The following is a 26,292-nucleotide window of genomic DNA, read 5'->3' as shown; positions in this document are numbered from 1 at the left end:
TGGGTGAGCTGGAGGCCAGGCCGGGGAGGGCCTGCGAGAGTCTGGGCTGCGCTTTCCCAGTGTCCGGCGTGGAGCTGGAGGTCCCTGGGTCCCCTTGCTCTGCCGCCTCTCGTCAACGTCTGAACCTGCTGGGGGATTCTTTCTTTCTTTTTTTCTTAAGATTTATTTATTTATTTGAAAGGCAGAGTTACAGGGAGGCAGAGGCAGGGAGAGAGAGAGAGAGAGAGAGGTCTTCCATCTGCTGGTTCACTCCCCAGATGGCCACAATGGCTGGATCTGGACCAATCCAAAGCCAGGAGCCTGGAGCTTCCTCTGGGTCTCCCACGTGGGTGCAGGGGCCCAAGCACTTGGGCCATCTTCCACTGCTTTCCCAGGCCACAGCAGAGAGCGGGATCGGAAGTGGAGCAGCTGGGACTCGAACCAACGCCCGTATGGGATTTTGGCACTGCAGGCGGGGTCTTTACCTGCTATGCCACAGTGCTGGCCCCAGGGGAATTTTTAGTCCAGCCTACACTTGGGCCATCTTCTGCTGCTTTCCCAGGCCATTAGCTGGGAGCTGGATGGGAAGTGGAGCAGCCGGGACTCGAACCTGTGCCCACATGGGATGCTGGCACTGCAGGCGGTGGCTTCACTGGCCGCCGGGGTTGCCACAGTGGCTGTGCCGTGTTCACACCAGCAACACCTGGAGTTGCGCCTTTTCCACGTCCACGTCCTCGCTCGCCTCCTCCCTGTCTGGAGCAGCCGTCCTGCCGGCGATGCGGCCGTGGCTGGGCACCGGCTTGGTTTGTGGCATTGAGCGTCTTTGCTCAGGGGCCACCTGTGTGCGTGCCGTGCAGAAGCGTCCCTTCGAGTCCGCGGCCCCTGGGCTGGCGTTCTGCGGGGCCGCCAAGCGTCCTCGTGTGTTCCGGATGTTTCTTCTTTCTCGTAGCCACTTGATGGCGGCGGTTCTCTGTCTGACGGCTCCTGGGATCGCGGGGCTGCGGGTGGCGGTCCTTTGGCCCACGTGCGCGCAGATGTCCTCGCTCAGAGCGGTTCACTGTGATGAAGCCGGTTCACGCATCCTCCCCCTTGGTGGCTGCCCTTCTGGGGTCATGGTCACGACCGCGCCCCCGAGCCAGCCTCGCGAAGCTTTTGCTCCCTGTAGCCCTCCGAGCGCGGCGCCGTTTTAGCTGCCGTGTCGAGCGCTGTGATTCCCGGTGGGGTCTTGATTCTCCGCTTTCTTCTCTCTGTGGGGCCGTGGCTGGCTGTGGGCGCTGCGCCCCCCAGGGCTGGGGGCAGAGGGCACCCGGGGCCCCGGAGGTCCCGCCTGCAGTTGTGGCCCTTGTGTCCGGGGTCTGGCTCCTGGCTGCCGGCCCCCGTGAACGCCCGCCATCCTCGAGTCAGGGCGCAGGGCTCAGCGTCCACCACCCGCCCCCACCGTGCCTCTGTCTGCTTCCTGCCCAGAGGGGGCCGTCCCTGGTGCCTGCCCCAACCTGGACACGAGTCTCGTCCTGAGGCTGCCAGCCGGGCCCCCGTGCCCCCTCCCACCCTCAGGGCCCTGCTGATGACGCAGTGGCTGACTGAGCCCCCTGCACTTCCTTCTCCTCCCGTGGGCGTGGAGTTGCCCTCGCCCAGAGGCCTTGCTGGCCGCCCTGGGTGGGCTGGGCAGGGGGTCCTCAGCCCGCACCTGCCTGCTGCTGCCGCCGGGGCCTCGTCCCCCCGGAAATGCCTGCCTTCCTTGTGCAGCACCCCAATCCCTCCCCCTGCCCTGCCCACCCCTTGCCTGTGGCAGCCTTTGCTGCCCTTGCTTGTCATTCATTCATTCATTCATTCATTCATTCCCTGCATACCTGGCGCTGTCCACGGAGAGCAGAGCCAGACCCCGACTTGTCCTCTGAGCCATGTCACAAACGTGAAGCCCGCAGCCACAGGAGTGGCAAAGGGAGCCTGGGGGGTGGGAGCCCAGGTCGCGGCGGGGGGGCTGCCACTGGGGAGAGGCCTTGGGCTGAGCTCTGAAAGGCGAGCCGTGAGCCAGCGCAAGCCAGGCCTGCGTGGGAGAGCGCGGCCAGCAGTCGGCCGCCTGTGCCCGGGGTCTAGGGTGTGAGGGGCTGAGACCCAGCAGTCTACAGCTTCCTACAGAGGACTGCTGCCCGTCCCCGCCCCCCCCCCCCCCCCGGCGGGGCATGCTCAGGGCTGGTGCACAGAGGGCGTCCTGGGACCTGGTCTTCCTGCCGTCTCTGCACTCAGCTGTGTGGCCCCCGCTGGTCTCCCCCACTCTCGGGGCTCAGGCCTTGGACTCGCCCTGTCCCCGCCCCAGGACCCAGCCCCCTTTCCCATCTCCACCGGGAGGTCTGTTCCGTCTCAGGGTCACCGCGTCCCAGACGGAGGTGCTGTGTGCAGCTTTAGCTCTCCCGCCCCCACCCCTGCATGGAGCCCAGACCCCATCCTCTGTGTGGCCCCCGTGTGCAGGCCACCTGCTGCCCTCACACCTGTTCAGTTTCACCCAGATGCTCCCCGGGGGTCTCCCACCAGCAGGGGGCATTGGTGTTGGTCCTGGGGCTGCCCTGGCTCAAGCCACGGAAGCCTGAGGGTCCCCTGAGGGGGTCCCGAGGCCCAGGACAGGTTGGGGCACCCTGGAGCTGGTAGCTGGGCATGGATGTGGTGTCCTTCTGTGTGGGACCTGAGTCTGGAGTTTTGGGGGCCTCCAGCCCCCACCAGCACCGGCACAGAGCTCCTGGAGGCCCTGTGGGCAGACTCGGGACCCCTCTGCACCTCCCCTCCCTGGCCCTGGCTTCCTCTCTTTTTCATACAACGGGGGGCGCCTTGACCGGAGCAGAGCTGAGCGTGCGCAGTGGCAGCAGTGCCCCCTTGGAACTGTGCCGGAGCGCAGCCGGGCCGGGCCGCTCCTCCGGGTCGCAGGAGTCGAGGGTGGCTGCAGGGGTGACAATCCAGTGCCCTCCGCGTCCTGGCTTTGTGTCCTCTGTCCCCACTAGACAGGGGTCAGTCCAGCTCCTTGGAGGCCGTTTATTGGGGCCCTACTGGGTGCAGGCAGTCTCTGACGTTCTTAGCCTACAAGGAGGAGTGGGAGAGCCACAGCCCCTGGCCACTTAGGGTTAACAGGCAGTGAGTAAATCAGCAAATCCATCGCTGGCTTGAGGCCCCTGGGAGCAGGAGATGTGACGGAGTGGGTGTGGGTGGGAGGGTGGGGGGCAGAGTTGAAGAAAGGCCCCCCTGGGAGATGACAGCATGCTGAACTGAAGGACAGGAGCTGGCCAGGCCAGAGTCTGGGGGAGGAGCGTGCGGCAAAGGGAGCAGCAGGTGCAATGGTGGGGCTGCAGTGTGGCCATGGGACCTGGGGAGGCCTCCGTGGCTGGCTGCAGAGGCGGGGAGCGGCCAGGAGGGGGCGGTAGTGGTTGCTGCCTTCACAGAGGGAGGGGCCGAGGCTGGCTTTCTCTTCCCTCCAGCCTCAGGCCCCTGACTCTGGGCGTAAAAATCCAGGTCATGCTGGTGGCCCTTGGGGCTGGGGTTAGCGGGGGGACCTGCGTCCCACCGGGCACGCGGCATCCCGGAGCTGGTGTGGAAGGCAGGGGCTGATGGGGGAGTGAGTGCCGCTGGGACCCCAGGGTGCGGGGACCCCTCGTGAGGAGCTCATGCTGGGGGCCAGGCACCGCCTCCTGGGGGGCGGCTCTGGGTGCGGCTCCTGCTCTCCGTGCAGCCTTTCCCCGCAGTCTCGCCTCACCTGGAGAGGGCCGGGAGGGGGCTCGGGGGGCTCCTCTGCCCCGTCAGGGCGTCTGCTCCCCTCTCTGCATGGCAGCTGTTTTGGTAAAGCCCCAGAACCCCACGCCAGAGCTTCTCAGAGAGCAGGCCTGGGGGCTGACCTGGGGGCGGCACCAGGGTCTTCCCGGCTGCCGGCCCGTCCCTCTCCATCCCTGCCTCCCACCGGCAGCCCCTCACCCCCTAGTCCCCGCCTGCCCGAGCCCCAGCGTCCCCTCCCTGGGCACTGCTGTGGGTGCTGTCACAGAGCTTGGCAGCAGCCTGCCCCCACCCTGCTCCCATCCCGGAGTCACTGGGTCCAGGGAGAGGGGAGGGGGCCGGGTCTGGGCTCCACCTGGAGGAGGTGGCCTAGGGCATTGGGAGGAGGGGCTGCTTCCGTGGAGGCAGGAGGGGCCAGCGGCCGCGGGGTGGGGAGGGGCTCAGGCGCAGGGAGCGGCTCTCCCAGCAGGTGGCGGTGCAGGCCCAGGTGAGCCTGGTTTCCCAAGGGGGCATTTTCCCTGCCTTGGCGGGAAACGGAGAGAACTGGAACAGACGCCTCCCTGGCCCTGGCTGGGAGGGCCGCGGGCGAGGCTGGGCCTTGGACCCCACCCCCACCATCCATGACCCCACCTTGAGCGGCAGACGTAGCTCAAGTCCCACTGGCTCAAGTCCCACTGGAGTCTGTTTACGGCTCTTTTTCTCATGATCTGGTCCAGGTGCTGATACCTGAATTCTACCCCAGGCTGCCGTGTGCCCCAGCCCCCCCAGGAAGGGCCCTCCCGCCCCTTCCCCACCCCTGAAGTTCTAGATTTTTCCATCTGGTGAGTGGGTTTGCTGGCTGTGTTGGTTCTGTGGATGGGCCTGTGGCTGGTGCCCCGGGGGCTCCTGGGGATAAAGTTGAGTGACAGGTGCTGCTGTCCACGCCTTGCTGAGCCTTGCGTTTCCCGGGTAGACACCGGCGGTAGAACTGTGCAGGGAGAAACTGCGCGGGGCCTCGGCCTCCTCCGTGACGCGGGCATCCCACGCGGGCGCAGGCTTGGTTTGGTTGCCGTCCCGGCTGCTCCACTTCCCATCCAGCTCCCTGCAAATGCGCCTGGGAAGGCAGCAGCGATGGCCCAAGTGCTCGGGCCCTGCACCCACCTGGGAGACCCAGACGGCGCTCCAGGCCCCTGGCGTTGGCTTGGCTCAGCCCTGGCCATTGCGGGGTGAATCAGGACAGTCTCTCTGCTATGCCTCTCTCTGTCTGTAACTCTGCCTTTCGGTTAAGTGAATAAATCTTGAATAAAAGACAAGGAAAGGGGATGCCGGCTCTTGCCCCACAGGGGCCGCCGTTCCCACGCTCCCACCTGGTGCCGTCACTCTTGGGGTGGGTGTGCCCCGTGTCTCGTCAGGGCTTTGCTCTGCATCTGCTGGACGAGTGACGCTTCCCGCACATTTCCGTGTGCTTGTCAGCCGCTCGGATGGTTTTCCCGTGCACAGAGCTGGCGCCCGTCTGCAGATGGCTTGAGCTTGTCTTGCTGGCCCTGGGTGCTGGCCTCTTGTCACCGAAGTGTTTCGCAGATATTTCGTTCTGGACTGTGGCTGGCCTGCTCATTTTCTTAATGGTGTTTTCTAATGGGCGGAGGTGCGCCGTGGGCATTTTGCTAACTGAGGTCTTGGCGGCCGTCACGTTCTGTGTTCTCCGTAAGAACATTTTGCCTGCCCCAAGTGGCAAAGGCGGCGTCGACGTTTTCCTCCAGAAGGTTCTGTGGTTACGGCTGCCGTCTGCGGATGGCGTGAGGTGGGGTCAAGGTTCACTTTGATGTTTTCCCTGTAAGCCCAGTTGTTCCACCTGTTTGTCGGAGCATGCTGGGTGCTGCAGTGTGGGTCTCTCTGGAAGTCCCGCCCTGCGAGAACCACGCTGTGGCTTACCGTGGGTTGGTGGAAGCCCCTGGATCTGGCAGTGTAGACTGTAACAGGACACCTGAGGCCCTTAGGACCCGTCCCCTCTTCCGGGCCCCTGCTCCGGACGCTTGCTTGGGGGCCGAGTGTCCAGCTACCCACACAGGGGGAGTGAGATGCCTCCTGTTCTTCTCAGAATCGCTGTGGCTGTTCCCAAGCCTCTGCAATTCCACGCCCCTTTGGGAACCCCAGTTGTTGTGAGCAAGGCCCGGGGCTTCCGTCTGGTCTGTGAGAACCTGGAGTGAGCTTGGAGAGTTAACATCGTGCCGCGTTCAGGCCCTGAAGGTGGTGCTCGGCTCCCTGCCCTTCCCTCTCTGTTTTATCTTCCATCCCGGTGCAGCTGGGTGCACCTGCCACCTCCCGGCCCCCGGCTGCTCTCGGTCGTCCTCCTGGGAGCCCCTGAGCAAGGTCCTTTTGGGTTTTCCGCGTGCACAGGCCCCTGGTGACCTACTCAGTCTCCAGCCTCTCTCCTCTCCCTGGACTGGGAGGGGCCGGCTGGCAGCTCCACTTTATTCACAGGGCTGGTGCCCCTGAACAGCACCCCCCCCCCCCAGTCATCCCAGCAGCCAGTTTCGGGAATGCCCTGGGTTTTAGGAGCTGGGGAGGGGGAGGGGCAGCCCCCCCCCCCTTTCTTACGGTATCCCAGCGATAACGCCTCCGGTACCGCCTTGGGTACTGCCTCGGGCCAGCTCGCAGCCTCTGTTCCCTGAGCTGCTGTTTAAATTCCAGGTGTGGTTTCTGCTTCCGCGGCTTCCTGCGGGAGTGGGAGGGAGGAAGCCAGGACGGATAAGGGCAGCAGCCAAGGGGACGGAAAAGAACAAGGGCGAAAGTTGCGTCCATGCGGTGATCCGCAGCCTGATAAAGCTGCAGCTGATGGAGAGGAGAGAGGGCAGAGCCGGGGCGGGGCGGGGCAGAGCCGGGGCGGGGCGGGCGTGAGGCAGAGCCGGGGCGGGGCGGGGCGCGACCGCCAGCTCCTGAGGCCAGGTCCCTCCTCCTCCTTCTGGCCAAGAGCGGTTGTTCTCAGTTTAATATCTGATCAAGGACGATATATTAAGTGGGTTTTGGAGCGGGGACTTGGAATAGGAGCTTGCTCCGTCCACTCCGTGCATCGACCTGGTGGTGCAGTACCTCTAGGGACAGTGCACCTTCCACCCCCAGAAAAAGATGAGACCAGGGGACTATTGTGAATAACTTAGATAAAATGAACAAATCCTTTCAAAGTACAACTTACTAAAATTAACTCGAGGGGCTGGTGCTGTGGCATAGCGGGTAAAGCCACCGCCTGCAGTGCCGGCATCCATATGGGCGCGATTCAGATCCCGGCTGCTCCACTTCCGATCCGGCTCTCTGCTGTGGCCTGGGAAAGTGGTAGAAGATGGTCTGGGTGCCTGGGCCCCTGCACCCGTGTGGGAGACCTGGAAGAAGCTCCTGGCTCCTGGCTGCCGCCTGGTCCAACCCCAGCTCTTGCAGGCATTTGGGGAGTGAACCAGTGGAAGGAGGGTCTCTTTCTGTCTGATAAATAAAGTAGATTTTAAAAAAAATGTTACCATAAAGCATAATATAATTTGTAATTAGTCAGTAATAGCAAATAAACTGATTTCCTGGAATCTGAGAGCCACGCTAGCAAGAACTTGAAAAGGGGTTATGAGATCCTCCGACTTGCAGCCAAGTGGGACAGAGTTGAGGGTGACCGGGGCCACGTGCTGCTGGCGTCGGAGTCGTGGGTGACCGAGGCCACGTGGTGCTGGCGTCGGAGTAGTGGGTGACCGGGGCCGTGTGCTGCTGGGGACAGAGATCGTGGGTGACTGAGGCCGGTGTGCTTCTGGGGACAGAGATCGTGGGTGACCGGGGCTGTGTACTGCTGGCGTCGGTGTCGCGGGTGACCAGGGCCGCGTGCTGCCGGCATCGGAGCTGTGGGTGACCGGGGCCGCGTGCTGTCGGCATCGGAGCTGTGGGTGACCAGACCCACGTGCTGCTGGTGTCGGCGTCGAGGGTGACCAGGCCCGCGTGCTGCCGGCATCGGAGCTGTGGGTGACCGGGGCCCATGTGCTGCTGGTGTCGGCGTCGAGGGTGACTGGGGCCGCGTGCTGCCGGCATCGGAGCTGTGGGTGACCAGGCCCGCGTGCTGCTGGTGTCGGCGTCGAGGGCTGCTGAAGCGCATCCTGGAGCGGGCGGACTCCCCGAGACAGGAGCTGGTAGGGCGCAGGCTGCCGGGGCACAGGCAGGGGAGGGGTGCAGTCTGTGGCCGTGGGATGCCGGGGCAGCTGGAGCCACGGGAGTGTGCGTCCTGCCCTGAGCTGCTCTTAGCGATGGCGAGACTGGTGGGGCTTAGGTACTGGGCACACACGGGCACACACAGGCACACACATGGGCACACCCAGAGACGCCCAGAGACGCATGGACTCACAGAGACACGGACACACACAGATACACACATCTACACGCATGCACACACATCTACACACATGCACACACATCTACACGCATGCACACACATCTACACGCATGCACACATATCTACACGTGTACACACATCTACACGCATGCACACACATCTACACACATGCACGCACATCTACACACATACACAGCACATATACAAGAGACACACACACATACATATGCGCACAGTACACAGTATACTTTAAAAAAATCTTTTTTAAAATTTATTTATTTGAAAGGCAGAATTACAGAGAGGCGCGGTGTATGGGGGGGGTCTTCCATCGGCTGGTTCACTCCCCAGAGCTAAGTTGATCCAAAGCCAGCAGCCAGGAGCTTCTTCCGGGTCTCCCACGCGGGTGCAGGGCCCCAAGGACTTGGGCCATCTCCCACTGCTCTCCCAGGCCACAGCAGAGAGCTGGATCGGAGGTGGAGCAGCCGGGACTCGAACTGGCGCCCATGTGGGATGCCGGCCCTGCAGGCGGTGGCTACGCTACAGCACCACCCCCACAGTACACTTCTATACACATACACACACATCTCCACATGTGTACACACACACATGTACACACCTGCAAACACAGTGCACACATAGACTTCCATACACAGCACACGCACGCACACGCCATGCAGAGAAGCAGCCTTGGCCTGCGGGGCTGTGGGCAATGGTGAAGGAGAAGGCTAAGGACTTGGGTGTCCTCCCCTTGGCGTCAGGCCCTGCGGGGGGCCGTGCGGCTGCCCCAGAGGCCCGCGGCCTCCCGTGGTGAAGGTGTGGAGCGAGCCCGTCTGTTGGAGCGGCTTAGCGGGTGCCTGACAAACTCAGCCGGGGTGTGAGCAGGCTGAGCTGCCTGCAGGCTCCCGGTGGGCTCCCAGGCTCCCGGGGCAGCTGTGCCGCAGCAGGAGGCGGCCTGGGGCCAGGAAGAGGGGCGGCTTGCTCTCTGAGCCCTGCGGAGCCCTCCAGGGCTGCCCGCGGACAGAGCCTGGCTCCCCGGGGCGGGCCGGGGAGAGAGTGAGGTCAGAGCGCAGGGGCCTGGGGCTGGGTGCTGTGCGCGGGGCGCCGGGCGTCTGCCAGCTGCTCAGGTGGAGCCGTGGGTTGTTCATTTCGGTTTCTCTCCTGCGCCGAGCCCGGCACTCACGGGTCAGCCCCAGCCTGGTTTCCGCCTCCCCTGACCGAGTCTCGTGTTCACTGGACTTGAAATTCTGTGCAATTCCCTGTGAGCCTTTCTGCTCGGCCTCGTGGACTGTTCGGAAGCGTGTCGTCCGTGGCTCTTCTAGAACCTTCTCAGGGCTGTTGACTTGTACGTGGCCACAGCGTGTACTCGATGTGATTTCAGTCTGCTAGAATGTGAGGCGTGTGGCCCCGAGAGCGCCGTGGTCACGCGAGGGCACACGCGTTCTCGGCCTCGTGGGCGGGGTTTTTTCGTTGTGGGCTGGGTCAGGGAGGTTTGTGGCATCCTTCATGTTTTCTGCTATTTCTGTCCAGATGCCGAGAGAGAGAGAGAGAGAGAGAGAGAGAGAGAGAGAGAGAGGTCTTCCATCCACTGGTTCACTCCACAAATGGCTGCAACAGCCAGAGCTGGGCTGATCTGAAGCCAGGAGCTCCTTCTGGGTCTCCCACGTGGCTGCAGGGGCCCAAGCACTTGGGTCGCCTGCTTTCCCAGGCCATTAGCAGGGAGCCGGATGGGAAGTGGAGCAGCTGGGACTCAAACCCGCGCTCAGGTCTGGGATGCTGGCGCTGCAGGCAGCACCTAACCCACTGCACCGCCGTGCCAGCCCCACGTGTTCTGGAGTACGGTGTCCAGAGTTGCAGTGTCGTCTGCGGGGAGACTGGGCAGGGAGCAGGGGCCCTGCGGGGAGACTGGCCAGGGAGCAGGGACCCTGCGGGGAGACTGGGCAGGGAGCAGGGGCCCTGCGGGGAGACTGGGCAGGGAGCAGGGGCCCTGCGGGGAGACTGGCCAGGGAGCAGGGACCCTGCATTCCAGGAACCCAGCTCTTCCTTACTTGTGGTGAGAGCACAGGGCCCCTGCCCCTGGCCGCCGGACAGCAGGGGCTGTCACCAGGGCCTTTTCCTGGCAGGGGTGACCACAGTGTCCTTGGTCTCTGGCTAGACCGGGGCAGTGACCGCCCGCTGGCGTCTGTGTTGGAGCTGCGGCCCGGCACCCCTGGACTGGGCCCGTAGAAGCTGGGGCTTCCCACTGCTGCTGCAGGGCCGAGGGTCCGGTCTCTGGCTCGCACTGCCCAGTGTGGGATCTGACCCAGCGCCTTCTGCTCATGGGGCCGCTCAGCTCCATCCCAGGGGCAGGGCTCCATCCCCCACTCCCTGTGCACACGCCGAGGAGGGCCCTGGGGTTGGCTCCAGAGGGGTGCAGAGAGGGACCCCAAAAACATAGCCCTTCCTCTTGCCTGGCCTGATGCTTCCCAGGCACAGAGGGGAGTGGTCCTGGGCGGAGGCACAGGGACGGGCGCTTGCAGGGGGTTAGTGGGGGTGGGGTGGGTGGGGGTGCGTGTCAGCCGGGGCCCTGCAACACAGCCTCCGCCCTGTCCTGTGTGGGCAGGGAGCCCACTGCTGGCTGGAAGGGAAGTGGAGTGGGCAGCTGCCGGTCCGGAGGAAGCCCCGCCTCCTCTTCTCCTCCCCAGAACTGTGTGTGCACTGCGTGTGTGCTCACAGGTGTGCGTGCGCGGGTGCATGCGTGTGGCCGTGTGCACGCACACTCCCTTCTGCAGAGGAAGTGATTCACACCCGAGTGCCGAGGTTGGAGCAGAGCAGGCAGCAGGAAGGTTGGCGGCGACGCCGAGGGAAGGAAGTGGGCGGGGCCACGCTCGGCCCCACCCCCGGAGCTGCTGGCACAGAGGCTCAGTGTTGTTTCACCAAGACCTGGGATCTTTTGGGGGGAAGAGCGGGAAGGATTTCTCCTGTAGGGCGTATGTGCACATGCGTGCATGTAGTGTGCGCACCTGCATGCATGTGCTCACGGGTGTACATGTGTGAGGCATGTACTGTGTGCCGCTTCCATTTCCATTTTTATGTTTTCCTGGCTACCAGAGAGAATTTCCGTGGTGGCCTCCCCCCTTCCCCGGGCTGCCCATAGGGCCATGCACACGTGAGCAAGCACAGGTGTGTGCACGCACACACATAGATACAGATACGCACACATACATGTGACATAGACACACAGATACACACACAGACACAGATACACAGATACGTACACAGACACGTGACACACACAAAGACACACACAGACACAGATATGCACACAGACACGTGACACAGAGACACACAGATACACAGACACAGATACACAGATACTCACACAGACACATGACACACACACAGATACACACACAGATATGCACAGACATGTGACAGAGACACACACAGATACGCACACAGACACACACAGATATGTGCACAGACACATGACAGAGAGACACACAGAGATACACACGCACAGACACAGAAACACAGAGATATGCACACAGACCCATGATACACACACAAACACACACACACACATATACACAGATATGTACATAGACACGTAACAGAGACACAGTTACAGAGACACAGATACACAGATACACACACAGACACATGACACAGAGACACAGATACACACACAGACACATGACACAGAGATACAGATACACACCTGTATGTGGCACCTCCTGACACACACATTCAGAGACATGCAGACACATAGACACACACTCAGACACACACAGGGGTCAGGACAAGTGCCCCCATGGGTCGCACCTCCTGACACACTCAGAGACACACACACTCAGAGATACACAGTCACACACACACACACACACTGAACACACACAGGGGTCGGGACCAGTGCCCCGGGGGGTGCACCTCCTGACACACTCAGAGATACACAGTCACACACACACACACACACACACACACTCAGGGGTCGGGACCAGCGCCCCGGGGGGCGCACCTCCTGGCAGGAAGTGCAGCTCTGGGAACGGCAGGCCCCGCCTTTGGCACAACGCCCTGTTTTTGTTGCTGCCCATTGAAGGGCGCAGAAAGTGGGGTGGAGGCGGGCGGCGGGTGGCGGTGGGTGGCCAGAGGAGCATGCGTGGGGGCAGGGGAGGGGCTGCGCCTGTCCCTCTGGCTCAGAGACGCCGTGTGGCCCTGGGGGGTCTCCCAAGGTCAGGTGCCACCACACTTGGGGTTGGACCCTGCTCCCCCTGAGCCGCGGTCAGGGCCGGCCAGGGCCCTTCCCCGTGTCCCCGGCAAGGGGGCAGGATGGGCACGGCTGTGGGGGAGGGGCCACGGTGAGGTCCTGGGGACTTGGAGCAGGGAGGCTTCCTCTCTCGGGGAGCTGGAGGCCGCCGTCGGGCCTGTCCCCGCTGTGGGGTCTGCGGGAGTCCTCGGCCCCTCTGCCAGCCTCGGGGGCCGCCGGCTGTGTCGTGCCTGTCTCTGCTCTGGCTTCATGCGGCTTCTTCCCGCCGGGTCCCCTCTCTGTTCTGAGTCCGGATGGCCTGGCATTCCTCACAGAGTGATGCCAGTCACTGGGCTTAGGGCCCGCCCTCCATGTCCCCTGACTCCGTCCCCATGGCCCTGTCGTGGGTAGGGGGTGAGGACTTGGTTGTCTTTTTGGGGGCACCCAGTTCCACTCAGTGCAGATCCCCTCGGCAGAGGGGCCTCCCCAGGGCCTGGTCCTGAGCGGGGCAGGTGCGTGTGGTGAGCAGGCTACAGCAGGTGCAGGGAGGAGCCGTGCTAGGGGCGGAGCTGGGAGGCCTGCCCGTGCCGGAGGAGCCGCAGCCGCCAAATGCCGAGGGGCAGGGGAGACGGTGCCCGCTGACTCTGCGTCCTTTCTAAGTGAGACCTGGGGGGCCACAGCCGCGGCCCACTGAGGTGCTTGTCACACCGTGGCCACAGAGCAGGCGTGGGATCCCCGTGCCTGGGAGCTGCGAGTGGGAAGTTGTTCGGGGATGCGTGGAGGGGCCCCCGGAGGGTCCCACCCACACCAGGAAGCTGTTGATGTCCAAGCGTCGTGTTGCCGGGGGAACGCCCGGGACAAGCATCCCCCCCCCCCCGCCAGGCCTCCCCACTGTGCCTTGTCTAACAGGGCAGGTGCGATCCTACTGCCCGATGCCCCGCCTTCTCGGTCACTATGGGAACAGAGCCTCACCTGGTGACCCCTGGTCTGAGCCTCGAGCCAAGCAGGCTGTCGGTCACACGTGCGTGAGCACACACATACCCGAGGTGTGTGCCTGCACACGCATGTACACATGCACGCGGTCCTGTCACTGGTGTTTGAAGGCAGTGAGAGCTGTGAGATCGATCCCACTGGGCCACGTGTGTTACACGGCTGTCATCACGTGTGTTACATGGCTTTCATCATGTGTGTTACACGCCTGTCGTGTCTTCCACTCCTGCAGCTCTCGTGCTGCCCAAGGCACTGTCTCAGCACCTCGGGAGGCGGCGGCCCGGACTCCGCCTCTCTTCCCTCCTTGCGTGGAGCAGGTCTTGCCCCGGTCGGGGGCTGGGCCTTGCGTGGGCTGGTTTTGCTGTGAGCACCAAGGAAAGTTCTGGAAGCTTCCCTGCGGTGCTTCGGCCTGGCCTGGAGCCCCCTCGCCAGAGGGAGGGCAGAAGGGCCCTCCTTCCCCAGAGGTCACTGGGCAGGTTCAAAGCCAGGCTGAGCAGCCCCTCCTCTCGCGGGGGCGCTGCAGGCCTGCCTGGGGCTGCAGGTGAGGCTCCGAGCAGCTGTCCGGGAAGGTGGGGGCTGGGAGTGCAGCCTCGCGGAGCTGAGGCTGGAGCAGCTGGGGGCCTGAGGCTCCCTGCTGCCCCTCCCTCCCGGGGGGCAGCTCCAGGCTGACCTCTGCTTGTCCCACACCTGTGCCCAGGCTGGGCGCTCTACAGGGCAGGCGTGCAGGGGCCAAGCCAGGGCCTCCGTCCAGCAGCCTTGGGAAGCAGGGTGCTTCCCGCATGTCCGGCCCGGGAGGAGCCCGATGTTCCGCGGAGCTGAGTGAATGTCCTGGCCGGAGGGCGTGGCTTTGCGTCTCCGTCCTGAGCGTGTCCAGCGGCCTCTTTGGTGCGTGTGGCCTCCCAGACAGCAGTGTCTCTCTCCATGCGGACGGCATCAGGAGTGGCTGGGCACCGCCGTGGTCGGGGCACGCAGATGCTCCGCGCGGATGCTCCGCGCGCTCGCTGGGGTCCTGGGCGGAGCTGCAGCATCCTGGGGGCAGAGACCCTGGCCTTCCCCATGAGGGGCCCAGTGGGGTCTGAGCAGCCACGTGGCCAGGACGATTGCGAGGTCTCAGAGCGCAGCTGCAGGCACTGTGGCTGCCGGGGACTCCTCTGTGCAGGTGGGCGAGGTGTGGGGCAGGGGCTGGTGTTCACTGGGCGTGTCACATGCTGTGCCCAGACTGGCCCCCGCCACCTGGAGACCCTTCCAGGCCCAGGTGCTGAGAGCAGGGGCTTCAACCTGCGCGGCACCTAGGCTCCACCCGAGTCCTGGGATCTTAGGAAGGGGCTGGGCTGCAGTTTGGGCGCTCAGTTTGGGGGTCCACCCCTGCTCCAGCACCCAGAGTGCTCTGCGTTCTGCTGTGAGAATTTCCCATCGTGCAGCAGGTGGAAAGCAGGCTGCAGGGAACGTCTGAGTCCCCGTCGTCTGGCTTCTCCCTCGAGCACCAGGCCACCCTGCCTTGTCACCTCCCGGGGGTCCGTCCACCTTCCCGTCTGCCTGGGGTCTCTCTCTCTCTCTCTCTCTCTTTCAAAGATTTCTTTCTTTCTTTCTTCTTCTTTTTTTTTTTTTTTTTTTTTTTTTTTTTACAGGCAGAGTGGACAGTGAGAGAGAGAGACAGAGAGAAAGGTCTTCCTTTGCCGTTGGTTCACCCTCCAATGGCCGCCGCGGCCGGCACACTGTGCTGATCCGAAGGCAGGAGCCAGGTGCTTCTCCTGGTCTCCCATGGGGTGCAGGGCCCAAGCACCTGGGCCATCCTCCACTGCACTCCCTGGCCACAGCAGAGAGCTGGCCTGGAAGAGGGGCAACCGGGACAGAATCCAGTGCCCCGACTGGGACTAGAACCTGGTGTGCCGGCGCCGGAAGGTGGAGGATTAGCCTAGTGAGCTGCGGTGCCGGCTTCAGAGATTTATTTCTTTATTTGAAAGGCAGAGTTGGAGAGAGAGGGAGGGAGGGAGGGAGGGAGGGAGAGATCGGTCTTCCATCTGTGAATTCACTCTCCAAGTGGCCACAATGACCAGGAATGGGCCAGGCAGGAGCCAGGAGCTTCTTCCAGGTCTCCCACATGGGTGTAGGGACCCAAGCACTTGGACCATCTTCTACTGCTTTCCAAGGCCATAGCAGAGAGCTGGATCAGAAGCGGAGAGGCTGGGACTCGAACCAGCGCCCAAATGGGATGCCGGCAGCTTAACCCACTGTGGCACAACGCTGGCCCCAGGTCCACCTCATTTTGCTTGTGGTGCATTTTCAGTAATGCGCAGTCACCGACGACTTCCGGACGGACTGCCGGATCTCACGTGTAGCGCTGCCTCCCCAGTTACCCACGCCTCATGTTCATCCAGGACGGCTTCTGGGCGGCCCGCTCTGTCATGGACGTGCAGCCCCCGGTCACGCCTCGCGCCGCCACAGGTCCAGCTCTCACGCCCGTGACACAGCGGTTAAACAGGCGTGTGAGAGAGAGGAGAGCTTCGCAAAAAGCGTGTGTGGGGGGGTGGGGGTGGAATTAGCGGGGACGTTTATTTTGGTGCAAACAGTTTGAAATCCACGCATATGAGTCTTCAAAAAGTTTGTGGAAAAGACGTGTTGTGGAAAACCGAGGCATGAATTTCAACCTTTTTTTAGTTAAAGATAGATTTATTTATTTATTTATTTATTTGAAAAGCAGAGTTAGAGAGAGAGGGGGAGAGGTTTTCCATCCTCCGGTTCACTCCCCAAATGGCTGGGCCAAACTGAAGTCAGAGCTTTATCCAGGTCTCCCACGTGGGTGCAGGGACCCGAGGACTCGGGCCATCTTCTACTGCTTTCCCAGGCCACAGCAGAGAGCTGGCTCAGAGGTGGAGCAGCCGGGACTCGAACCAGCAGCCATATGGGATGCCGGCACTGCAGGTGGTTTAATCTGCTCTGTTACAGCGCCAGCCCCCATCTTTTCTTTCTAAATTTTCTTGATTTCTTAAAATGTATTTGAAAGACAGAGAGACAGACAGAGACAGAGAGAGAGAAAGAGAGATCTTCCCCCTGCTGGTTCAACCCCAAATGCGGACAACAGCCAGCTCTGGACCAGGCTGAAGCCAGGAGCCAGGAGCTCCATCCAGGTCTCCAGGTGGGTGGCAGGGGCCGAGTACCTGAGCCATCGCCTGCCTCCCAGGTGCGCGTTAGCAGGAAGCTGGATTGGAAGCAGAGCTGGCACTGGAACCCAGGCACTCTGGTGTGGGTGTGGCCTATATCTCACCCTCTGTGCCCAGTGCCCGCCCCTTTTCTCCTTTCCTTAAATCTCCCCGGGAGACTGGCGCAGCAGTTTCTGTTTAGCGGGCGTGAGCTGAGCCCGCCCTCTTTGGCGAGCCCTGCTGTCTCGGGATTAGATCGGGAAGCAGCCCCTCCTGCTCAGGAGGGAGGACAGAGCCTGTAGGGCTGACCGCGGTCAATGTCATCTTGTGCCGGGGTGACAGCAGGCGGGTGGGAGCCGGGGGGTCAGGAGTGTGGCCGCTTCCGCAGTGGGGGACGGATGTGCTGGGGATGTGCAGCCCCCATTGCACACAGCTGGGTTTTCCTGAATGTTCTAGGTTATTCGTGATTGCGTGGTCAAGTCTCTCTATGGCCGGCCCAGATAACCCCACGCACCACGCGGCTCGGTCAGTGTCGGGATGGGCCGAGAGGCAATGGCCTCCGACGTGCACGCTTCCTCCCCATGGGAGAGGCGCTACCTGGGTACGTGAGCAGGCGCGTGCTCCTGCGGGAGGCTTGGGCGAGGGGGCAGACGCCCTGCCCCACCCGGCGCCCTGGCTGTGCTCACCCAGGTCACTGGGTCTGTGGCCGGCCCCACGGGACGAGCCAGAGCTGGGGCCCGTGGCCCTGTCTGGGAATGTCCCCACCCTGTTCTTGAAGGTGAGAAATTTCTCTCTGCTGGAGAACAGCTGTGTGCAGGCTGGCCCATATGGCTCGCAGGCCGCTCAGGGCTTCCTGCCTTGGCGGGCGGGCGGGCTCTCCAGCGCGAGATGGAGATTGCGCCCGCGGCTCCCCCCTTGCTGCTTGGGGCTCCTGATCCCAGGGTCCAGGCAGGAAGGTGGGGGCGGGACGAGGCCTCCAGGGGAGAGGCTGATGTGGCTGCCAGGTGTGTGCAGAGCCCTCGCGTCCCACCCCGCTCAGTGGGTCACACACTGTGCAGGGTCTGGGTGCCACGTGGGCATGAGGCCTGAGGTGGAGGCTGCCCGTGGAAACCGAGGCGGGGCCCCAGAGGAGAATCCCACCATCCGGGGGCTCCAGGAAGGCTTCTGGGAGGAAGTGGAGCTTTTGTGCTGAGGCCTGGATGGTTGCGGTGAGCCAGCCTGGCAGAGGACAGAACAAGACAGGCCCAGAGGAGCGGGGCTGCGAGAGGGACCCGAGGGCGGGGACAGGAGGTCAGAGGGCCTGGCCACCTGCTGGGCCCTCGCTCTGGGGATGGAAGGCCAGCGGGCTGGGGTCACTTCTGCACGTCACTCGGGCCGTGGCACTGACCGTGTGGCATCTGGGCTGGGAAGGATCCTGGGTTGGGAGGGAGGCAGCCCGGGGGCCCGAGCTCAGGGGGCCAAAGTAGACAGCAGGACCCCATAGCCTCTCCCCAGCTTGGTGTGGTCCCAGAGATGTGGCTGCTGCAGGTGGGAAGGGGTGCTGGCCCCTCGGGCCCTGGGCCTGCTGCGTTCCCACGCCACCCGTGTTTGCCCTGTCCACGGGTGGGGTGTGGCCGCTCAGGTCCCTGGAAGCCAGGGGCAGCCTGCAGAGGCCTGGCCCTCGCCTCAGGGGCCCGGCAGCCTCTGTCCCCTGTGCCTGCCCCTCTCCCCTCACACAGCTTGGCCAGGGTGGCTGTGGGGGGGACAGCCAGGGCCGGGGTCCCCTCGCTCACTGGGACGCATCTGGCCGCTGGCCGTCTTCCAGCGCCGCTCGGGTCGGGAGGCTTTCATTTCCCATCTCCAGATCGTCTGGAGGGGCCCAGCCCCCCCCCGCCCCGGAGCGTTCTGTTCAGGCTGCAGGCCAAGCCCCGGCTGCCTCTCAGGTGCAGGGGTGGGGGTCACTGCGGCCTGGGTGCATCTGGGGGCACAAACCTCTCTCCCGATGGGGTGGCAAACTCCAGCTCCCGGGAAGGCCCCCTCCTGATTTGGCTGCACCACCCCTGTCTTCTGAGGACCTGGCCTGGACAGAGCTCAGCTGCTCTTCCCTCCCCCCCTCCCCTCCCCCTCCTCCCAGTCCTCCTCCTTCTCCTCCCCCCTTCCCCTCCCTCCTTCTCCTCCCCTCCTCCTCCTCCCTCCTTCTCCTTCCCCCTCCTCCCTCCTTCTTCTCCCCCTCCCCTCCTCCCTCCTCCTCCTCCCTCCCCTCCTCCCTCCTCCTCCTCCCTCCCCTCCTCCTCCTTTCACTTCCCCCCTCCTCCCTCCTCCTCCTTCCCATTCCTCGTTCCTCCCTCCTCTTCTTCTTTCCTATCTCCCTCCCCCTCCCCTCCTCCTCTCCCTCCCCCTCCTCCCCCCTTCTCCTTCTCCCCCTCCTCCTCCTCCTTCCCCTCCATCCTCCTGTGGTGGTGCCCACCAGGCAGAGCTGGCTGGTGGCAGCCAGGAGGGCTGACAGGCAGAGCTGGCTGGTGGCAGCCAGGCGCGGCGACAGGAAGAGGCTGGCCCTAGAGCTGCCAGTGCAGGATCCTGCCCCTAAACACCGGGGCCTTTCTGCTGACGTCATTGGAACCTGGGACAGAGTGCCCAGGCGTCACCCCCGTCTCCCATGGATCCTGGATTTGCCTGCTGGGGACGGTTCAGGGCAGCCAGAGGCCTCGGGGCCGCTGGCTGAGTTGGGGCAGAGCCGGGGGCTGGGAGGTGGGCGCCCTAGCCTCAGGCGTCGGGAGCAGTCTGCATCGGTGCAGGCCAGGCGCTTCCCAGTGCTCCTGCTTGTGACCACTGCTGGACAGCGGGTCTCTCCCTGGGCAGGGCAAGCCCACAGCCCGGCCGCACGTCTCTGTCGGGGTGTGGAGGAGGTGACGTCCCCAGCCCCTCCGTGCACCTCTGTGGCCTTTAGTCTCCATCTCAGCACAGGGGCTCCTGGGAAGCTCAGCCAGTGACCCACGTCCCACGCTTTTCCCCTCTGCCCCGGGCAAGCAAAAGGGACACGTGTCCCCCAGGTGGGTGTCCTGTCTCCGAATTGTGTGCTCATCTCTGTCTCCGTCTCTGTCATCTCCTTCATCTCCCTCCGTCTCTCTTACCCTGCTCACTTTACCTCTTTTTGAAACAAAGCTGGAATGGGGTTGAGAGATACTGAGCTCCCCATCACTGGAGGTATGCAGGAGCAGGGTGGACAGGCGTGTGGGGGCAGGGTCTACATGAGGACTCCAGTGGGGCTGTGGGTGGCAAGGTAACCCTTGCAGGCCCTTCCGAGGGGCCCCTGTGGGGAGGAGGCCCCTGCTCCTGCCGTCCCCGGCTGCCTTGTCTGCTTGCAGGCTCCTTGCTTCCACTGCTGGAGCTCGGGGTGGGGGCAGGGTAGGGGTGGGGGGCTGGTTAGTGGCCCATAGAGGGTACACAGGGAGGCCCCGCCCCCCCGGGGCCACGCCGGTCACCGTGGTGACTTGAGAACGCAGCGCTTTCTTCTCTGCTTGGGCCCCCATTGTCCCTGCTGACGTGGAGCTAGGGCAGGCCGGTGACTCAGCCCTGGTGCCCACACTGCGGCGGTGGCACGGTGCCGCCAGCCCTGGGCCCCGAGCAGCGGGATGCCTGCTAGAGAGCGAGGGGGGTCGGCCAGGACACTGCAGGTCCCTGGGAACAGCCTGTGCCGCCCAGGCAGACTCATGGCTCAGCCAGGGCCCAGGGCTGCCCCCGGGGTGAGGTGTCTGCAGCTGGCACAGCCGGCGATGCCAGCCGAGGCCTCCGTTGCTGGCTGCTTGGTGATGGAGTCGGTCCCGGGCTGGTGTTGCCATTGCAGAGCCACTGGAAGGGCAGAGGCTGTGTCCCCCAGTGACCAGCCACCTCTCTGCAGCTCCAGCCTGGGAGGGTTGGAAGCCGCGTCTGGGGTGGGGGTGGGGCTGTGTGAGGCGGCAGTGATGGGGAAGTCAGCTGAGCCCCCAGACAAGTTCTTCTGTTCCCCCACTGTCCCTGGGTTAGAGCTCACAGAAGCCGGTGGGGGCATCCCAGACCCTGGACCGACCCATCAGTGCTCATGGTCGTGCAGATAAAGGCTCGAGGCCAGGGGGGTGATCCGGGGGTCTGCTGGAGCAGCCGCAGCTCCCACTCATGGCTTCAGCCCTCTGCGAGCAGCCCCCAGCCCCCAGCCCCCAGCCCAGCGTCCCCTGGGTTCAAGATCACTGCAGGCAGGAACGTTTATGGAGGAAACTGAAAACAGGAGAGCTGGGCGGGTCCTGCTCCGAGCCAGGAAGGCTGGGGAGCTGCAGGCTGATTCAGCCCCACGCAGCGTGGCCCCTGGAGCTGGGGGTGGGGTGGGGTGGGGGAGGGCCTTGGGACGGAGCAGAGCCTCCTCCATGACTCAGAAGCACGTACTCTGTTTAGAAAGCCCCGGGCCAGCCTGGAGATAAGCGCTGGCCACTGTGCTCTGGCTGTAGGTCTTCCCCAGGAGCTGGTGGGGCAGGGCTGGGGGCGTGGCGGGCAGGTCCTTCCCGGGCTCCAAGCTGAGCTCATGGTGGGAAGGGGCTTTGGGGCCTACAGACCTGGCGGGTGTCATTGGCTGGCCCCAAAGAGACAGAGTGGGCCTGATCCCAGGGGCTGTCCCCGGCACGGCACGTGTGACGTGGAGGCAGGGATGGTCCTGGGGTCTTGGTGTCCGGCTCAGGACTCTGGATGTGTAGGGGCTGGCGCTGGTCTGCACTGGGGCTGGCAGGCGTGCATAGGGTCCCTGTGAGGTCTGAGCGTTCTCCTTCCCTGTCGGGGGTCACTGTGACAAAGGCAAAGGCACCACCCAGCGCTGAGCAGGGACGGGGGATGGTCTGTGCTGTGTGCCCACAGGCAAAGAAGCTGCTGCTGCAGGGGTCTCAGAGGAACCCGGGGGCAGTCTGGGGCAGACAGGGAGCTGGGGAGCGGGGGAGCAGAGAGCGACAGCTGGTGCAGGTGTGGGGCAGGAGGGAGGCCAGCAGGGATGCCAGGACAGGGGCCAGGGTGTGTCAGACTTGGAGTTTGCATTTTGGTCTGAGTGCCAGGCCAGGGGAGGCGACCTCGGGGTTAGGGGACCGCAGCCCGCAGGAGGGAGGAGCCTGGGGCCAGTGAGGCCGTGTGGGAGGGGTCGGGGGTGTGGTGCTGGTGACAGAGCAGAGGCAGTACAGAGATCAAATCCTCCACCTGTCGCCACGGGTATGTTTTGTAAATCTCGTAAATCACATGTAAGCTTTCTATTTCATGTATAATCATGCATCTTAATTACATTGAATTTCATGTTTTATAAAATATATAAAATTAGGAATGAATTATATATGAATTATCACTTAAAAGTAAATGATAGGGGCTGGCATTGTGGCCTAGTGGGTTAAGCCACCGCCTGCAATGCCGGCATCCCATATGGGCGCCAGTTTGAGTCCCGGCTGCTCCACTTCCAGGCCAGCTCTCTGCTGTGGCCCGGGAAGGCAGCGGAGGAGGCCCAGGTGCTTGGGCCCTGGCCACCCCCCAGAAGAAGCTCCAGGCTGCAGGCTGCAGGCTCCTGGCCCAGCCCCTGCCATTGCAGCCATTTAGGGACTGAGTCAGCAGAGGGAAGCTCTCTCTCTCTCTCCCTTTCTCTGTGTGACACTGACTTTCACATAAATAAATCTCTAGAAAAACTAAATGATATAAAATTACCGTATTCTGTAGCAGCTCCACTTCCGGTTACAGACCCCAGGGAATTAAAGGCAGGGACTCAGACAGATATGTGGTCACGGCTGTGCCGTTCACGACAGCCAAAGTGGGGAGCAACTCAGTGTCCACAGGGCCGGAGGGACAGACCCCGTGCCATTCAGCCTTTAAAGGAAGGACTTCCTGACACATGCTACACCCGGGGAACCTGAACACACTCCTGCCCCGTGAAGTGAGCCAGCGAAGGACCCACGCTGTGTGATTCCGCTTTGATGAGCTTCCTGGAGAGTCCAACGAATAGAAACAGAAAGTGGACCAGGGCTGCCGGGGCTGGGGGGGGGGCAGGACAGACGGGGCTGCCTGAGCTGGGGGGGCAGGACAGACGGGGCTGCCTGAGCTGGGGGGGCAGGACAGATGGGGCTGCCCGGGGCTGGGGGGGGGCAGGACAGACGGAGCTGCCGGGGCTGGGGGGGCAGGACAGATGGGGGTGCCGGGGCTGGGGGGGGCAGGACAGACAGGGCTGCCCGGGGCTGGGGTGGGGCAGGATGGACGGACGGGGCTGCTGGGGCCAGGGGGGGCAGGACAGATGGGGGTGCTGGGGCTGGGGGGGCAGGACGGATGGGGGTGCCGGGGCTAGGGGGGGGCAGGACAGATGGGGCTGCCGGGGACTGGGGGGGGCAGGACGGACGGACGAGGCTGCTGGGGCTGGGGGGGCAGGACAGATGGGGGTGCCGGGGCAGGACGGACGGAGGACAGACAGGGCTGCCCGGGGCTGGGGTGGGGCAGGATGGACGGGGCTGCCCGGGGCTGGGGGGGCAGGACAGACGGGGGTGCCTGGGGCTTGGGGGGGCAGGACAGATGGGGCTGCCCAGGGATGGGGGGGCAGGACGGACGGAGGACAGACAGGGCTGCTGGGGCTGGGGGGGCAGGACAGTTGGGGGTGCCGGGGCTGGGGGGGCAGGACGGACGGACGGGGCTGCCGGGCCTGGGGGGGGAGGGCAGGACAGACAGGGCTGCCTGGGGCTGGGGGGGCAGGACAGACAGGGCTGCCCAGGGCTGGGGGGGCAGGACAGACAGGGCTGGCGGGGCTGGCAGGGCTGGCGGGGCAGGACTGGGAGTCCTTGTCTCACAGGGACAGTTTCAGCTGGGAGGAAGAGAAAGCTCTGCAGATGGCCGGTGGTGATGGGCAAAGGTGACCACCTCTAATGCCACTGACCTTGACATCGTCTAAACACACCTAAAATGGTCGAGTTTGCTATTCAGCTAGCTTTTTTTAAAGTTTATTTTTATTTATTGGGAGGGCAGAATTGCAGAGAAAGAGAGAGAGAAATAGATATGAAAAGGTCTCCTGTTCGCTGGTTCACTCTCCAAACGCCCAGACCCAAGCCGGGAACCCGGAACTCCACGGAGGGCGCCCCACGGAGGGCAGGGGGAGTTTGTGCACCTCACCTGCTGCCTTCCCAGGCTGTGCACCAGCAGGGGGCTGGGTTGCAGGTGGAGCTGGGATTGGGCCCAGGCGCTCCAACAGGAGCGTCCGCCACCCTGATAGCAGCTTCACACACTGCACCTGCTGCCTCCAAGCGTGTGCGTAGGCAGGAAGCTGGATTGGAAGCAGAGTGGGGATCCAACCCAGGAGCTCCCGTAGGGGGCGTCTCAAGTGCTGTCTGAGCCCCCGGAGCCAAGCCCCTGCCCTGTTATCTACATTTCACCCCAGTGAAAGTGCGTTGCTTTCCTAGAAATAAAATACCTGTTCCATTTATGTAATACAAACTTCTTTCAAGTGATTGTATTTGAAACAAAAGTAATACAGAGACAAACAGCTCAGGGCTAGGGTTTTGGCTACATTTGCAAACACTGTATTAGCGGCAGCTCATCACACACACACACACACACACACACACAGTGATGTCACCATGGGAACTTGAAACAGGCACCAGGGAGCAGACCAAGGCTCCGGATCAGGTGTTGTGTTCCGTTTCCCTCACCCCAGAGGGTGAGACGTGAGCCAGCCCACAGTGGGGGGAGGGGTCGGCCTGCAGGTACCTCCCAGTAGAAAGGGGCTGATGGGGGTGAGAGACAGGGTGGGTGTGGTGCACTTTGCTGAGACGGGGGCTGTGGAGCCCCAGGGGCCTGTGGCAGGCCCAGCAGCCGCTGGATTGAAGGCGTGGAGCCCAGTGAGGCCCCACCGTGTGCCAGCCCCGTGCAGAGCGGAGCCCCCACAGCTGCTGCCTTTGAGAAGCGGCCTCGTGCCAGGACCCAGGTCTGGTCGCTCAGTGGGGTGTGCGCGGAAGAGGCTCAGCTTGGCTGGCAGAGCGCCACGGCCCCTCTGTGCTCTCCCGCCCACTCCGCTGCCCCGGGGCTGTACCTGGGAGCCCAGGGTTCCCGGCTGTTTCCGCCCGCCCGCTTCCTCCGGCCTGCTTTCCCATGCTCTGGGAGGTTCCAGTTCAGAGCGGGGCCTCTCGTGCCTGGCCCTGCCCGTCCTGAGAACTCGCTGTCCCTGCAGGGCAGCCACGTGCAGGCCGCGTCACTCCCTACACCGGGTTTGGTGACTTCTCGGGCACCTCTGCCACCTGGAGCTTTGAGCCAAAGAAAGAGGCCGGGGGGGGGGAGAGCAGAAGGTGTCCAGGACTTTCCCGGGGGCAGCCGTGAGAGGTGACCGCCAGCTTGGTCAACGACACACACGTGTTGCCTCCCTGCTCGGGAGGGTGGCAGCCCGAAGTCAAGGTGTCCTTGGCGCCGAGCTCCGGAGGGGCCTCCCTGGCCTGGGCCAGCATCTGGGGGCTGCATGCGTCCCTTGGCCGTAGCTGCGTTCCTCTGGTCCCAGGCTCCGTCTTCCCGGGGCTTCTTTCTCTGGGTCTCTGTGCCTTCCGTGTGTCTCTCAGAAGGCTCCTAGTCCAGGATGGCCTCACTCGAGACCCTTTCCATGAAGTCAGGCCGCCTTCTGAGGTTCCAGCGGGCACGTCTGTTTCTGGGTCCTGTGGTGCACCTGTGAGGCCTCGGAGGACCGTGTGTGTGTGCACCGAGTGCGAGCGTCCTTTGGCAAATTTGAGCTCCCTTCCTTAGTGGCTGCTGCTGGCCTGCCTGCCCCGGGCCCGTGGGAGAGGAGCGTGGTGGAGGGGACCTGGCTGCAGGGCTGGGGAGGGGCGGTGTCGGCGGGGAGGAGGAGACAGCAACACTGGGCCGTCCCCGGGCTTGGACAAGGTACCTGGGCGTGAAGGGAGCTGCCCAGCTGTTTCCCAGAGGAAATGAGTGATGTCCAGTTGGAGCAGTTGGTTAGATACATGGGTGGGCTTCCTGGCTGGGAGCGAGGCCAAGTCCAGGATGGGTTTCCTGAGGGAAGCGGGGGAATCTTCTTACCTGGAGGCATCCCGGCCTCACAGCTCAAGGGGAGGGCGCAGGCGCTGGGGACGCCACGCAGGCGCGGGACGCTGTCTCCTCTGCCACTGTCCTCTGGTTCCCACGGGGAGCGTTTTGGCGAGGCGGGCACCCTGGCCGGGCTCCCCAAGGAAGCAGACTCAAGTGGTTTGGCCCTGCTGTGCGTGGAAAGAAAGAATGCACAATGATTGGAGCCTGGGCCGGCCTGGAGGCGCCGCGGCAGAGGGAACAATCGCGCGGCGGTGCCCGCCCTCGCCGGGTGCTCTTTATAAAGGCAGCGGACAATGCACCGTGGCCTGGCCTGGGCGCCAGCCTGCACACCTGGCACTTGCCCAGGGCTGAGTGGACCCCGCCACGTAGGGGCTGGCCCGTGGGGCCGGCCGCGGTGCTGGTGTCCAGGCCAGCGCTCGGCGTGGAGGCCGTCGCGGTGCCATTACTGGTGTGGCCGTGCTCTCTCGGAGCAGACGAGGGCGTGCGCACATCTGAGATGTCTGTGGTTTTGCAGTTTCTGGGGCCACAAACTCACTGGGTTGAAAATAGTTCAAAACATCCAAAGCATGAGGGAGGGAGGGAGCAGGGATCGTCTGAAAGAAGCGCTTGGTTCCCGCCCCTCCCAGAGTCCACCACACCTAGTGCTTTCTGGGCAGGAGACCAGCTCGGCCTCGGGGCCCAGCAGCCCCTGCCCCTTGGGACCTTCCAGAAGCAGAGGGGAGTGGCAGTGACCGGTGCAGACCCAGAAGGAGCCCTCACAGGCTACCCCGTGCCACACAGGTTGCAAGGTGCCCACCCAGGCTGTGGGCGGTGGCCTGGGGTAGAGGCAGGAG

General features: G+C 63.6%; 1 protein-coding gene and 1 pseudogene across 2 annotated transcripts in view; both read left to right on the top strand.

Moving 5' to 3' along the window:
- SEPTIN9 (septin 9) overlaps positions 1 to 26,292 on the top strand; it is a 131,228-nt gene that overhangs the window by 27,624 nt on the left and 77,312 nt on the right. The gene's annotated exons all lie outside the window — the stretch shown is intronic.
- Positions 6,658 to 6,823, top strand: LOC127486203 (U2 spliceosomal RNA; annotated as a pseudogene).

Source organism: Oryctolagus cuniculus, chromosome 17, assembly GCF_051225735.1.
Source record: "Oryctolagus cuniculus isolate XC-2025 breed Fujian yellow rabbit chromosome 17, ASM5122573v1, whole genome shotgun sequence".
Lineage (NCBI taxonomy): Eukaryota > Metazoa > Chordata > Mammalia > Lagomorpha > Leporidae > Oryctolagus > Oryctolagus cuniculus.
This window is presented reverse-complemented; position numbering and strand designations above follow the sequence as displayed.